The following is a 12,556-nucleotide window of genomic DNA, read 5'->3' on the forward strand; positions in this document are numbered from 1 at the left end:
CTTTCTCCAGAGCTCCATCACTTGCCCCTCTACTACTCTGTATCATCTGCAGCTTCTCACTAGCAAACTGGAAAAGCCATTGTTTATATGGAGAATAACACAAGGAACATCATTAATGCCTTTTTAATCTGTTTTGAATGTAGTACAGCAGCTGGGGACAAGGAGTTAAGCCAACCCTAGAAGCTCAGCCAACTCTATGGACCATTAGCAAGTGATGACTCCAGTTTCCAGACTGGGAAATCCTACACAATTTGTTTCTATTTACCCTTCTCATTGCATCTCTTCCTTAATATTCCTGAAAGTGGTGTCTGTTAGTTTGCCTTGTATTATATTTTGGAATACTCAGTATGATAATGTTGTGTTATATCTTCTACCAGCAAATTAGTATTTTGTTCAGTAATACTTTGTGTCAACTTTTACCAATATCTTGAGATTCAGGGGAAAAAAAATCCCACATCTAACTTTTCCTTTATCAAGTAAAAAGATTATTTGTAGTGTTTCTAAGTTCCCCATCTTCAAACAGAGGCATAAAGGTTAAGTAGCCATATATTCTGACATGCATAACCCTACCATGTAGCAGAAGTAGTAAGGATCACACATCATTGCTTCCAGTGGAGGTGTACTCCAAGTTGCAGAACAGCTGGTTTTGTAATTTGGTTTTAGTAGATGTTTTGTAAGTCTTTTTCCTCTCCTTTTCTCCATTGCTTCTTTCCTTAGCTTATTTCCTCTCTCGCCACTTGACCAGCAACAGCAGCTCACCATTCAGTAGTGTTATGGTTTAACCCTGTCAGGCAGCTAAGTACCACACAGCCACTCACTTGCTCCCTCACAGCAAGATAGGGAAGAAAATTGGAAAGGTAAGAGCAAGAACTCATGGGTTGAGATAGAGACAATTCACTGGGTAAAGCAAAAGCTCTACACACAAGCAAAGCAAAACAAGGAATTCATTTGCTGCCATCATACATCATGCATTCATTTGCTACTTCCCACCAGCAGGCAGATATTCAGCCATTTCCAGGAAAGCAGGACTCATCATGCATGACTTTTTTTGGGAAGACAAATGCCATTACTCCAAACATCCCCCCTTCCTCCTGCTTTATCCCGCCTTTTACTGATGAGCAGGTTGTCACAAGGTATTATACATGTATATCCCTTTAGTAAGTTGGGGTCAGCTGCCCTGGCTGTGTCCAGCTTCTTGTGCACTCACCCTCCTCTTCGGAAGGGCAGCATGAGAAGCAAAAAAGTCCTTGACTGTACAAGCACTGCTCAACAACAGTTAAAACACTGGTGTGTTATCACCACTATTTTCATCAAAACTCCAAAACGCAACATCATACGAGCCTCCATAAAGAAAACTAGCTCTAACCCAGCCAAAACCATGACAAGCAGAAAACAACTTGCTGAAGAATACTGATGATAAACTCTTCTCCATTCCATTCTGAGCAGGACCTGTTAGATGGTTGTCATTCAGGATGTGAGACCCCAAACAGACACCCCATAGGGTTAGTTGTCACAGGAAGGCTGTCAGTTTGCAAAATAATAATTCTCCAAAGGAAGATGAGTCTCAGGATACCTATAGCTAAGCCACAGCTGTACTGCAGGCCTCCTTTGGATGTTGAGCTTGCTGATTGTTCTCAGCCAGGGAAGGATAACAACATTTACTGGGTTATTCATTTCAATTATTAGCTTTTGGACCTTCTGATTGGTCTTTGCTACACATTTATCCACATGTGCACAGCAGGGCCTCCATCACATTTATATATAATCCACATTATGGATCCCATGGATTTCCTCAGCCCCACTGTGTAAAGAAAGCTTTATAGCAGTGATCCAAAACCAGACAAAAAGTGCCTCAAAGAGTCCTTTTAATAAGACCTGAGGCATAAGAAATACTAAGGAAACAAATATCCAACAATTACAAAAAGCATTTCTAACCCGCTGATTTGACTAGAAAAAGGTTGTATCTGCACACGCAGGCTGACCTACTGTTTGAACTCCAGAGAGTCCTTACTGCAGCCCAAGTCACAGATGAGTCTCTGCTCGAGCTTGAGTTATGTGCCCAAAGTCTGCCCCTTCAGAACAGAAGCACAGAACAGGTGCTCAAGACCTGCATTCATGAGGATCAACCAGGACTCGTCATGAGCAAATGACTCTTTGTACACATTGTTCACGCAAAACTCTGTCCTGAGCACTGAACTGCACCCCTCTGCTCCCACAAATACCTTAGCCAGCATTTCAAGTATTGTAAGGTGGCTGCCTCAAGCTCTGAGTGTCGTGTGTTGCCACAGCCCCTAGATGGCTTGAGAAGGTTCTCTGTAAGACAGGAGAGAGCCCCATAAACACGTGCAGAAGGTGCGAATGTGGTAGAAGAAACAGGTATTTGTAAGTGGTTTCATTCATCACTTGGGAGAAATAAAACAGCAGGAGCTATGTCAGCCACATCTTCAAAAATGTTTGCAAACACCACTCTTCCCTTGCCACCTCCCAGACCAGAGACAGAAAGCAAAAATACTAATACACCACACTCCTTAATATCAATTGAATCTGTTCTGGAATAGTGCTGCCGCCTCTCATTTTCCAGTATTTTGTTATTTTAAAATACTTGGACTTTAATCTCTTCTCTTTCTCTTGAAAGACCAGCAGAAGGACTTGTCAGCAATTTACCATGGGAGAAAGAAGTGGACTGATAGCACAGATCTCACCAGCTGTGAGGATGTACTTAACATGAACAAGGTGCACGCTCTGAATGCAAATACACAGCTCTGGCTTCTGTACTGAGAGCTTAAGGCCAGATGCTCAAGGCACGTGCAGAAAGATGCCTGCACTGCCCCACATTCTGAGGCTTGGTTCTCAGAGCTCAGAAAACAGTACTAGGACCTGATGGGGATCAGTAGATCAATATGTCTAACCCAACAGCTGTGAACATTGGGGAAGTACAAGGGGTGCAAACACGAACAGCAACCAAACTCTTGTTCTCCCTAAAGAGCCTCTTTTGTTTGTCAGGAACCAAGTTCTGAGCTAGATGATCAGGTTTGGCCTAGAAGCAAGAAACTTCAGGCTCACGCAAGAGTACAGAGCACGTACCAGTGCAGCACCACAGGACTGTCCATCCATGAGTTCCTAAAGGGTGCCCCCTCTCAGGCAGGGCAGCACTTGGATTTCACCGCGAGAACACAGCCTGGATTGAGGGTAGTCTTATCTCAGGCACATCACAAACACCATGCAGCTGGTTCTGCACCAGCCCATCATCAGGTCACCTCCACAGCTCTGCTCCCTCCCGGCACACAGAACAGCTGTGACCTGCTCGGAGCAGTGAGCTGGCTGCACAGGGTAGCGAGGCTCTGCCATCCACACTGTGCTGCTCAAACCACCAACACAAAAATCAGGCTACTTTTCCACATGCAGATTGGGAGCAACGAAAAAGAGTCCTTTTAAGGCTGGTGCAAACATTTCTGCAGGACGAAAATAAAAGAGAAACTTCTGTATTAGCTCAGAAATATCCCCCCGAACTCCACCTGCTTCCTTTTAAAAATCTTGTTGCCCAGGTCTCCAATGCTGTGCCTAGAATGGTACTAGTCTAGTTTGGGAAGGAAGAGAAAATCTCTAAAATGATTTCTACCATTACTGTGAAGAAGTTCATAAGCAGAAATAAAGGATTCCAGAGAGTTATGATGCATGGCACCTACCTCCCAGCATCTATTGATTTAAGCCCTTGGAACTTGGTTTCAGCCTTGACCTCTGAGCTGTATTTGCATTTGTTATGCAATACCTGGCAAGGCAGTGCCGTGCATAAGGTGTCAGCTATCCAAGTCTTCAATGAAATCATCAGAACAAATATGAAAGAAAAAGTCACCAGACCAGTATGGCAGCTGTATGTGGTGAGGAAAACTGTGTTTGACTTGAGAAAGAAAGTATAAGATAAGGCTTTAGACTGGGATAGAAAAAAAAAAAAGGAAAAGTATATATACTACACATAAGAAGAATGTCAGGAGCATGGGAGCAAGATGCTGCAAGTTCCTGCAAATGAGCTGCAATATAACTGTGGTACAAACATTTCAAAAAGCATTAGTTCAAGAATATTTGTGGATAATTACCCTCTATAAAAGCTCTAGGGACAGGATTTTCAAAAGCACTGAAGTGCCCCTTCCCCTCTGCTGCCAAAATCCAGGGGGCTTCTGCTATTGACATCATCAGGAACTGCATTAGGATGAAGCAGACTGCTTTTCGAAGTCCCTCTGAAACATATGCAACGCAGCCAAATAGCATAATTCCTATAGGCCTACTTATATTTACTAGGCCGTCAAACTAAATTTGCTATATGATCCATGAAATCATAAAAAGCAAAAAGCTATATACAAAGAAATAAGCCCAAGCTCTTAAACTCAATGCACAATTTTACACTATTATTTTTAAATATGATAGCAATGCCATAAAAATGCGAACTGCTGTCTTTGACACTGGTCACACTTTTAGAAGGCTGTCACTGGAGTACACTGCAGAAGCAGCACGAGTGCACCCCTTCCATAGGCTTTCACCATTTCCAAAGTTTGCTGGAGATATATCCTTCCCTCCTGTTGCTCTGTAAGGAGACAAAGTACGATGGGGGACATGTTTTGTTGGCTTTTTTTGTTGTTGTTTGCTTGGTGTTTTTTTTGAGAAGGAGGGTGGAGAATTGCTTAAGTAGTCCTTACAAGAGGACTTCAGGCACAGCTATCCCCCAAGACAACTCCCAGTGAATTAATTCTGTTATCCTGTGAGAAAATGTTGAGGAAGGAAGGATGGTCTTTGACTCACTGTAGGATGGGTGCTTTCACAAATGAATTCATAAACCCATAGACATCTGAAATGTTATAGCCCTTAAATTCACATTATTTTCCTTGTTTCTCTCTCATGCAGACTATAAACTGTTTCAAACTATTTTTTCTTTTTTTTTTTTTTTTTAAAAAAAAAGGCAGTGCTACTAGGAAGGTGTCAGAAAGTGAAACATAGGAGGCAAGCTCTCTCTCATTACCACTGCCTTGAGGAGGAGAAAGGGTACAGGTTTTCCTCATCACCATGCCCTCCTGCTCACCATTCCCTGCCACCCACATGCAAGGAGACTTTGGGGTCTTGGTGGCTGAGCCACCCCCTTCCACAGTGTTTTACAAGGATGCCAGACCCACCCCTCTCCTGAGGCCATTGACCATTAAAAAGAGCAGAAGCTCCATGATCCCTCTCTTGCTTCATGAGGCAGAGTCAGCTATGCACTCTGGATAAGAAGTGCAAAGCCTCTCACTAAGGACTCTAAGCATCAAAGACAGTGGGATAACTTCTATAAATACAACTCCTCTCACTTACCACGTCTATGATCAAATGCTAAAGAGAATGTGCTGAATTGGAGGATGGTCATTTGAATTTGGGAAACTCTACTGGGATGCCCAACTGTACTACAGATTTGGCCTTGTGTCTTTTCCCATAGTAATATATATCCCTGTCCAACTCCTTGAACACATCCACAGGCACTAGAACATCCCAGAGGGATTTATGGCCAAACTCATCCCAGAGTGAGCTCCCTGTAGTCAAGGAGAAACTGGAGGTGGCCTCTAATGCTGAATGACAAGCTGTGGCCAACGTGGAAGATCAGAGGTCATAGCACCACCTACCTGTCACAGCACCACCAGGACATGCCTCCTCATGGTGACTTTGTCCCATGTCATGCCTTCACGTACGCCATTCCCCAGAGGACAGGCATGAGTCAGGGAGCAGCTCTTGGCACGGCCACACAAGAGACAATAGAGAAAGGAGTGTATTATTGATGACAAAGAAAGCTTTTTGTTTGGTTTTGATATTTTCCAGCTCGAGGGTGGGTGCGGTTGTTTCATTTTTACAAGGCCTGCTCTTGAGGGCAGATCTGGCAGTCAGCCCCAGTAAACTACCAGCACAGCATCCTTACAGACTCGGTGTCCAGACTCAGTTGTTAATGCCCCAGCCCATTAATGGCTCCTCACATGGCTGACACCTCCATTTTCACTGGAGTTTATTTACAAACTGTACCTACAGAAGCGCCTCTTCACTGGCCTCATTCTCCTTCCACGTGGCTGTCCCCTCTTGTCTTTTCATCTGGGATTTGTTGTGTTTTGCATCAACACAGTTTTATTTGTGCCACATAAAAATTCATAAATAATGCCTTTGTGACCAGTGAAAAATTAATAGGGAAAGGCTCTGTGTTGTGCCACAGCTCAAGGGTATCAGAGATGAGCTCAGAAATCAGAACAGACACGTCAGCCTCTGTGATCTTACAAGGCCTTGTGCGACGATCTCTGGCTTCAAGCCACATCTCTGAACTCAGCTTCTGCTGGATGCCAGAGGCTGGTTACCTTCACTTCATCACTGCAAACCCAAACCAACTTCTTGTTTTGAGAAATGGAATCTGTGCTGCCCTAAGAAAGTTCATTTCTCCTGAATGATGCATCACACCTGCAGCAGCCAGAAGAGGCTCTTCTCCTTCACACAGAACTACCGTGGAGCTGCTGAAAGCCCTGACACAAATTGCTGCTCCCACAGAAGGGGGGGAGGCTGAGGCCAAATGCTTCTGTGATCCTCAGGGCCTCGGTGATCCTTGTTACATACAACTTGGCATTCCTCATTTTTTCAGCCTCCACTAATGTTAGGTGGCTCCTGAAACACAAAAAGCACATGTGCTCCCTGCTCCAAATCTTACACAGAAGGTAAAATAGTGAGGTGAAAGAACTGGGTGGAGATGGGTGAAGAAAATAACAGGATACAAATATTCAGCCATATCCTTGGTATTACTACATTACATACTGTACATGCAGTATATATAAATAATAATTAACCGCAAGTACATAAGAAAAGACCATCAAGAAGACAATTGCCAAACAAGAAACATGCCACCACTGAACATGATCATGAAGCCCACCAGCCATAGAGTGCAGAGTAAAACAGGGGTCTGTGTCACCATCACATGCATAGTGGTTACACACAGTTCCCACTCTGTCCATTTCTTTTCTCTGTAAGATTTTCCTTTGTGCCTGGATTGATACCACAGAGGCTTAGAAAGCTTTTTGAAAACAAACAAACAAACAAAAAATAACTATGCTTCTTCTGCATGAGAGATAAAGCATGAGGAATACAGCATGCATAATAGAAAACTCTTAGGAGACGGGGACATTGCATCTTCCTTGGGCTTGATTTGAGTGCTGACAGGAAAAAAGGAGGCAAAAGGAGGCTGCAAGTCTCCACACACTGGTAATTCTTGCCCTCACTGGTGTCCTCGGGTATCGGATTTAGCAGCCCAGCAGTAGCTGTGAACAGCACTCATTGATGACATCCTCCAGGACGTCACTGCACAGGCACAGATCAGCAAGCGAGATAGCGCCTGCCCACCCTCGTGGAAGAGACCATGCAGTCCAGATGAAGAACTTGTGATGGAGCTTCTTTCTTTTCCCACCACCAGTAACATTAAAAGGACCAGAAGAGAATGTGATGCAGAGAAGCAAATAACTTCATCCTAAAGTTAGATTACTTAATATTCCAAGTACAAGAATACGCGAGGATCCTCCCTGGCATCCAACCACACAGCTAACTCCTCCTGCAGAACAGGCTGCCTAGCCAGTCCCGTTTAGAAATTTCTTTAAAAGCTCATCTCTGTGCTTTGTCTCATTGCCCTCTCTGCCTGCCAAAAGCAAACTTCCCCAATTTGGCAGCTGTTTTGCATGTGATGTCATTTTTCAAGTGCTTTGCAGTGTGCTACAGCATTTGAACTTTCCAGGCTGGGTTCAGCACTTCCCCCTCACCACCACCTATGGAGAACATGGCCTCAAAGCATCAGGCACTGCATCAAGAAGGAAAAGCCCAAAGCCATGTGCAAAAGGGTGGGCTCAGCAATCAGTACATGAGGTCCCAAAAGGAAGAAAATGGCCACATAGTGCCATCCCTTCGAAAACACTACTGTTTTGTCATGATTACCTGAATCAGGGCAGATTTCCACACATCCATAGGGGACCAAGGTGCACAGCGACTTCACTGGGGTTGGCAGCACTACCTTCCTTCGTACATATTCCTACCTGGCTCTGCAAGACAAGAGCTATGCAGTTGTACTTCTAGTGCCTATAGGCAACACATTTTATGTTCCTTTTCACCTACCCTCCACACTGGCAGATTTCAGCCAGATTTGACAGAAAGCAGATGCCTCCAAATAAATTACTTTCCAACATGCTTTGGGAAAAGAGGTGGCATGGTGGCAGAGACACCCGAGAGATGAAACCTCAGAGCACCCAGTTGAAGGAAAGGCTGTAGTCAAGGCTCACTGCGTAGCACACAGAATTAACACAGGCTCTCCAACACCCTTCCTGTCTCATAGTTTTCACCAGTATAAACTTAAGGCCCCAAGCCATACTAAATGAGTTAAGGCTGACACAAGCACAGGATTTGTGCCTATCTGTTCTGAGAGTCAATTTTTATTGACTCTCAGAAAAGATAGGTTCAAGCCTCCGTCAATTTATTAACACACCATAAGTAAAACAGTGCACTAATTAGCAGAGAAGATCAGCACAGGCAGACACTCTGAAAAACATTTAGGTCTCACTTACCCAGACTGACTCCTTTCTGAAATATTGCTAGTTTACTTTTACTCATACAGGCAAGTGTTTGCCTATCATTTTAAAAGGCAACACTTCCTAATGCCCTTTAAAACACACAGCAGTGTCATTACTCTTTCTTTGTATGTAAATCCAACCTCTGAGCAAACACCAAGGCTTTCATAAGCAAGCAAAACTGTAGAGCAGACAGCACACTCATTGATGCCACTGAATTTCATCAGCACAGCTCTTATCAGAACATTTTCTGGATAAGTTTTTTTTTTAGTGTCAATTTGACACATCCCAGCACAAAGATCAACAGTCATTCCACCCTCAGCTGCTGAGCTGAGGGGTTTTTCTCCCATAGCAGGCCTACTGTTTTGGCAAGGGCCTCCACTGTTGGTCCATATTATAGCTTGCTTTAAAGTGCAGGGCTTCATGCACATTCACAAGTTAGATCTGCAGGACATCCCCACTGCTTTAAGTGCCTGCACAGAAAATAACCTGTGTACCACAGCTGCTGTCCTAGGGAGGACAGCACAAAGACTACAAGTCTTCTCCTGCCACGGAAAAGAAGGTTTTCCTTAGAGGTGAGGCCATCCCTTAGCAGAAGTCAACATCACTTGTGGGTGCCTGGCTATCTCCATCTGCACCCTGCCTCCTCACCTTCACCCATCCCCACCAGCTCCCTGTCCCCCAGCTCAGCAGCCTCCTGCTTTCCGTACCCATCCCACAGGAGTCAGCACCCAGACTCCAGCCACCTTCAGCAGGTGCAGGACCAGCCTCAGACCGCCTGTGGAGCAGGGCCAGGGTACTGCCTCCGCCCCTTTTCTAGGGCACCAGACATCCTGCCCAGAACCTCCACAGCCAAGCACCAGTCTTCCCTTTTACCATGTGGATATACAATATGGCACAACAGGAAAAGGCATCCCATAAAATCCTGGTTCCTCTGTCAGAGGGCAGCTGGGTCATCCTGCATTGGGTTAGGAGCGAGGGCAGGTCCCCAAAACATGCTACAAAGGAAGCAGCTGGCACAGGATCCATGGCTACGCACATCAAAACCCCAATGATGATCACCTACAACCTCAGGGTTCATCCTAGCTAATGATCCAAGGATGAATTCACTCCACAAGCAGGTGCCTTCATGGCTGCAGGACCAGTCCCAAATAGCTGGCAAAGCTGTTCACAGATTAGGTCCTGTGGGGCATAAAATGAAGAGCAGTGGCACTTGCATTCAGCCCAACCTAAAGGCTCCTGGCAATTCAAGTCCCTCCCCAGCTTACTCATACTGCCAGGGGAGAGCAAACAAACCTCACATCCGTGTGTCCACCTGGCATCCAGGAGACAGACAGCACCCATTTGCCGCATGGCATTAGGGCACTCTGTTAATCCCAACCTCTTTGAAGTGTAGAGATATGACATTTGCTCATCTTTACCCAAAGAGCAGCAGGGAAGACCTTCTCTTACCATGTATGTGGCTGGCAGCAAGCCCAGCAGCTCACACAGGTTTGGTCTGAAACCCTCAGAGCAGCTGTATCCCAAAGAAATGTTTAAGAATAACAAGCACATCAGCACTAACCAAACCCTGGTCATTTCATTGCACTTATCACTTGGAAAGCCACACAGCCAGCAAATTAAACAAGCTAATCCAGCCAGTGTCAAACACTGCCAACGCACATCAGTGAAGATGACGGCAGGCTTTGCCCTTGGCTTCTGCAAGACAGGCAGTGTGCTCTTTATTTGCTCTTCTGCGATAACAGGTATTGAATGCCACGCAGGTGCTAAGTCTGGAGAAAAAAAGCTGTCCCTGCAAGGTCTTCATGCCTGCAGGGAAGAGGCAGCATCAGTGCATCTTCACTGCCCCCATGCTTATTCAGCCACATGTTGTAATAGGGATCTCAGTATTGTGTGGCCGGCGTACAGAGGCATTTTGTCCGCAGCCACATTGTTGGTGTATCAACTGACATTTACCTCAGCTCTCTTCCTCTCCTTTATTGTGATTCATGCTCCATACTAATTAAACAGCACATGACAAATACATCATTATTAACAGCAGCTGGAGAGCTAGTAAATCTTGCAGCAGCCTAAACAGAACAGCCATGCACTGCAATAGCATCCTCTGGGTGCTGAGACAGGGCTAATGAAGAATGCTGAGCCGAGGCAAGGCACCAACACCTCCTGCCAAGCGCCCATGAAGAAGTTCCAGACCCTCAGCAGTGAAAGACATCTGCAGGTAATACCAAATCCCCATCTTACTGCTCTGGTTATGTGCTGCTGGATGAGGGTAGCTCAGCTGATGCCACCTCCCCCTCACCCAGCCTGCAGTCACAGAGAGACCCTTTGTGTGCTGGATGTCTCACTTTGCACAAGGATGCTGCTCCACATCAAGCCCAGAAAACATACCAACATAGCTTCAATTTCCATCCTCAGCTTTCTCCTCCTGTTCTAGGGCACCCCAGGAAAATGAAGCAGCTTGCACTGATGTACGCTGCAAGGGGACAACAGCAGATCATCAGCATCCTAGAGCCAGGCCAAAAAAAATTATAGGAAAACAAAATTATCAAGTTATTGGAAATGGTTGCCAAGAGTTAAAATTCCCATGCACATGCTGCGAAGCTCTTCTTTCCAGGGGGTGATTGCCCAACAGGCTTTTAGGATCCTGTATAGTTATTGCTTTTTTCTCTATTCATCTTCTGTTTGTCTCTATATACAAAAATATTGCTGTCAGACAACACAGCAATGAGGAAGCAGCAGTGATTTGTGATGATTTGGTGGAAGAATTCTTGAAGAATAAGAACTAGATGATGCACTTTTACAGCAAAAGCCTGCATTTTTCTTCACTGTTGTCACGGGTTTATTTATACAGAGCAATTCATGTAGAAAACCTCCCCCCAGCACTGGGCAATCCAGGGCACAGCCACACTGAACATCACAGCCCACTACTGCAAAGTAAGCCTGGACCAAAAAAAAAGAATAAAAATAAATGGTTTGACCGAAAGACCTTCAGGGATTTTACATTCTTAAAGGCTTCTAGGTTCAAGGGATGTTCCCAAAGCTGAAGTGTGAAGTGTTTGCACAGGATAACCCGGCATAGGAAGGGTGTCTCCAGCAAAAAACATTAGAGCCTGGAAAAGCAGACAGATTTTGACTCCTTGTTTAACTAGGAGAAGCTGGAGATTTTCTTTTTGTTGCTGGCAGAAGTACAACATAAAGGTACTCCTGCTAGATTTAGAAAATTGTTTCATGAGTCAGGCAAGCACGAGAGGAACAAACTGCTGTCAGCTCACTGGCAAGGAAAACAAAGCTGTAATCCCCCTCCTTTGGTTTCATTCCCTCCCAAATGCTTCTTAAAGTGCAGGTAAGCCAGACATCACAGAAATCCTTTTATCCTCCACTAGAAAACAGCAGCTTCTAGAGCAAAGAAGCCATCCGTATGCTGAGCAGAAGCAGACAGCAGGCTGCCACAAGCATTTCACACATGCAAAGCCCAACGCTGGGAGGAAGGCCAGGCAAACCCACTTAGGCAGCCTGTTTCTCTAGGACTCCTACAATTCCTTACGACTTCCAATCAATATTGTGACTAAATCCTCACAAATAACAAACTCCTCATTTCAGTCTGACAGACCTCCGCCAGTTCCTGTGAACATTTTGGCAGTCAGACCTCTTGCAGAAGCTACTAGATAACACGTTTTTCCTCTGTATGAATACCTACCTACATGCCCATTTTTATGTGTGCATGAGCCACAAATGCCAGCCCGGTTTCCCAGCACAGATGGAAAAAGCAAGCCCTCTAGATAGCTCCCTGGCACCTGAGCCACTGAAGTGTTGGAGCAGTTACAGCTTGCTTCTGACCATGGCAAGCTCTTTCATCAGGCCACATCCCATATCTAGAGGAGACTTTCCAAGTTAATCAGCTAAACAAGAGCAACAGAGACCCATAAAGTGGAGGAAGAAGGCGTCAGAACCAGCAGCACTCC

At 45.1% G+C, this 12,556-nt stretch overlaps 1 long non-coding RNA gene across 3 annotated transcripts in view; it reads right to left on the bottom strand.

Annotated features, from left to right (window-relative positions):
• Window positions 1-5,655: 5,655 nt before the first annotated feature.
• LOC137853566 (uncharacterized) overlaps window positions 5,656-12,556 on the bottom strand; it is a 176,561-nt gene continuing 169,660 nt past the window's right edge. For 2 of the 3 annotated variants that reach the window (XR_011094577.1, XR_011094576.1), the window contains 3 exons: window positions 10,983-11,099; window positions 9,896-10,110; window positions 5,656-9,776 (listed from right to left, as the gene is read on the bottom strand). This is a non-coding gene — a long non-coding RNA (uncharacterized lncRNA). The remainder of the gene's footprint in view (window positions 9,777-9,895; window positions 10,111-10,982; window positions 11,100-12,556) is intronic. The other variant, XR_011094578.1, reaches the window with a different exon arrangement.

Source organism: Anas acuta, chromosome 3 (genome assembly GCF_963932015.1).
Source record: "Anas acuta chromosome 3, bAnaAcu1.1, whole genome shotgun sequence".
NCBI classification, from domain to species: domain Eukaryota; kingdom Metazoa; phylum Chordata; class Aves; order Anseriformes; family Anatidae; genus Anas; species Anas acuta.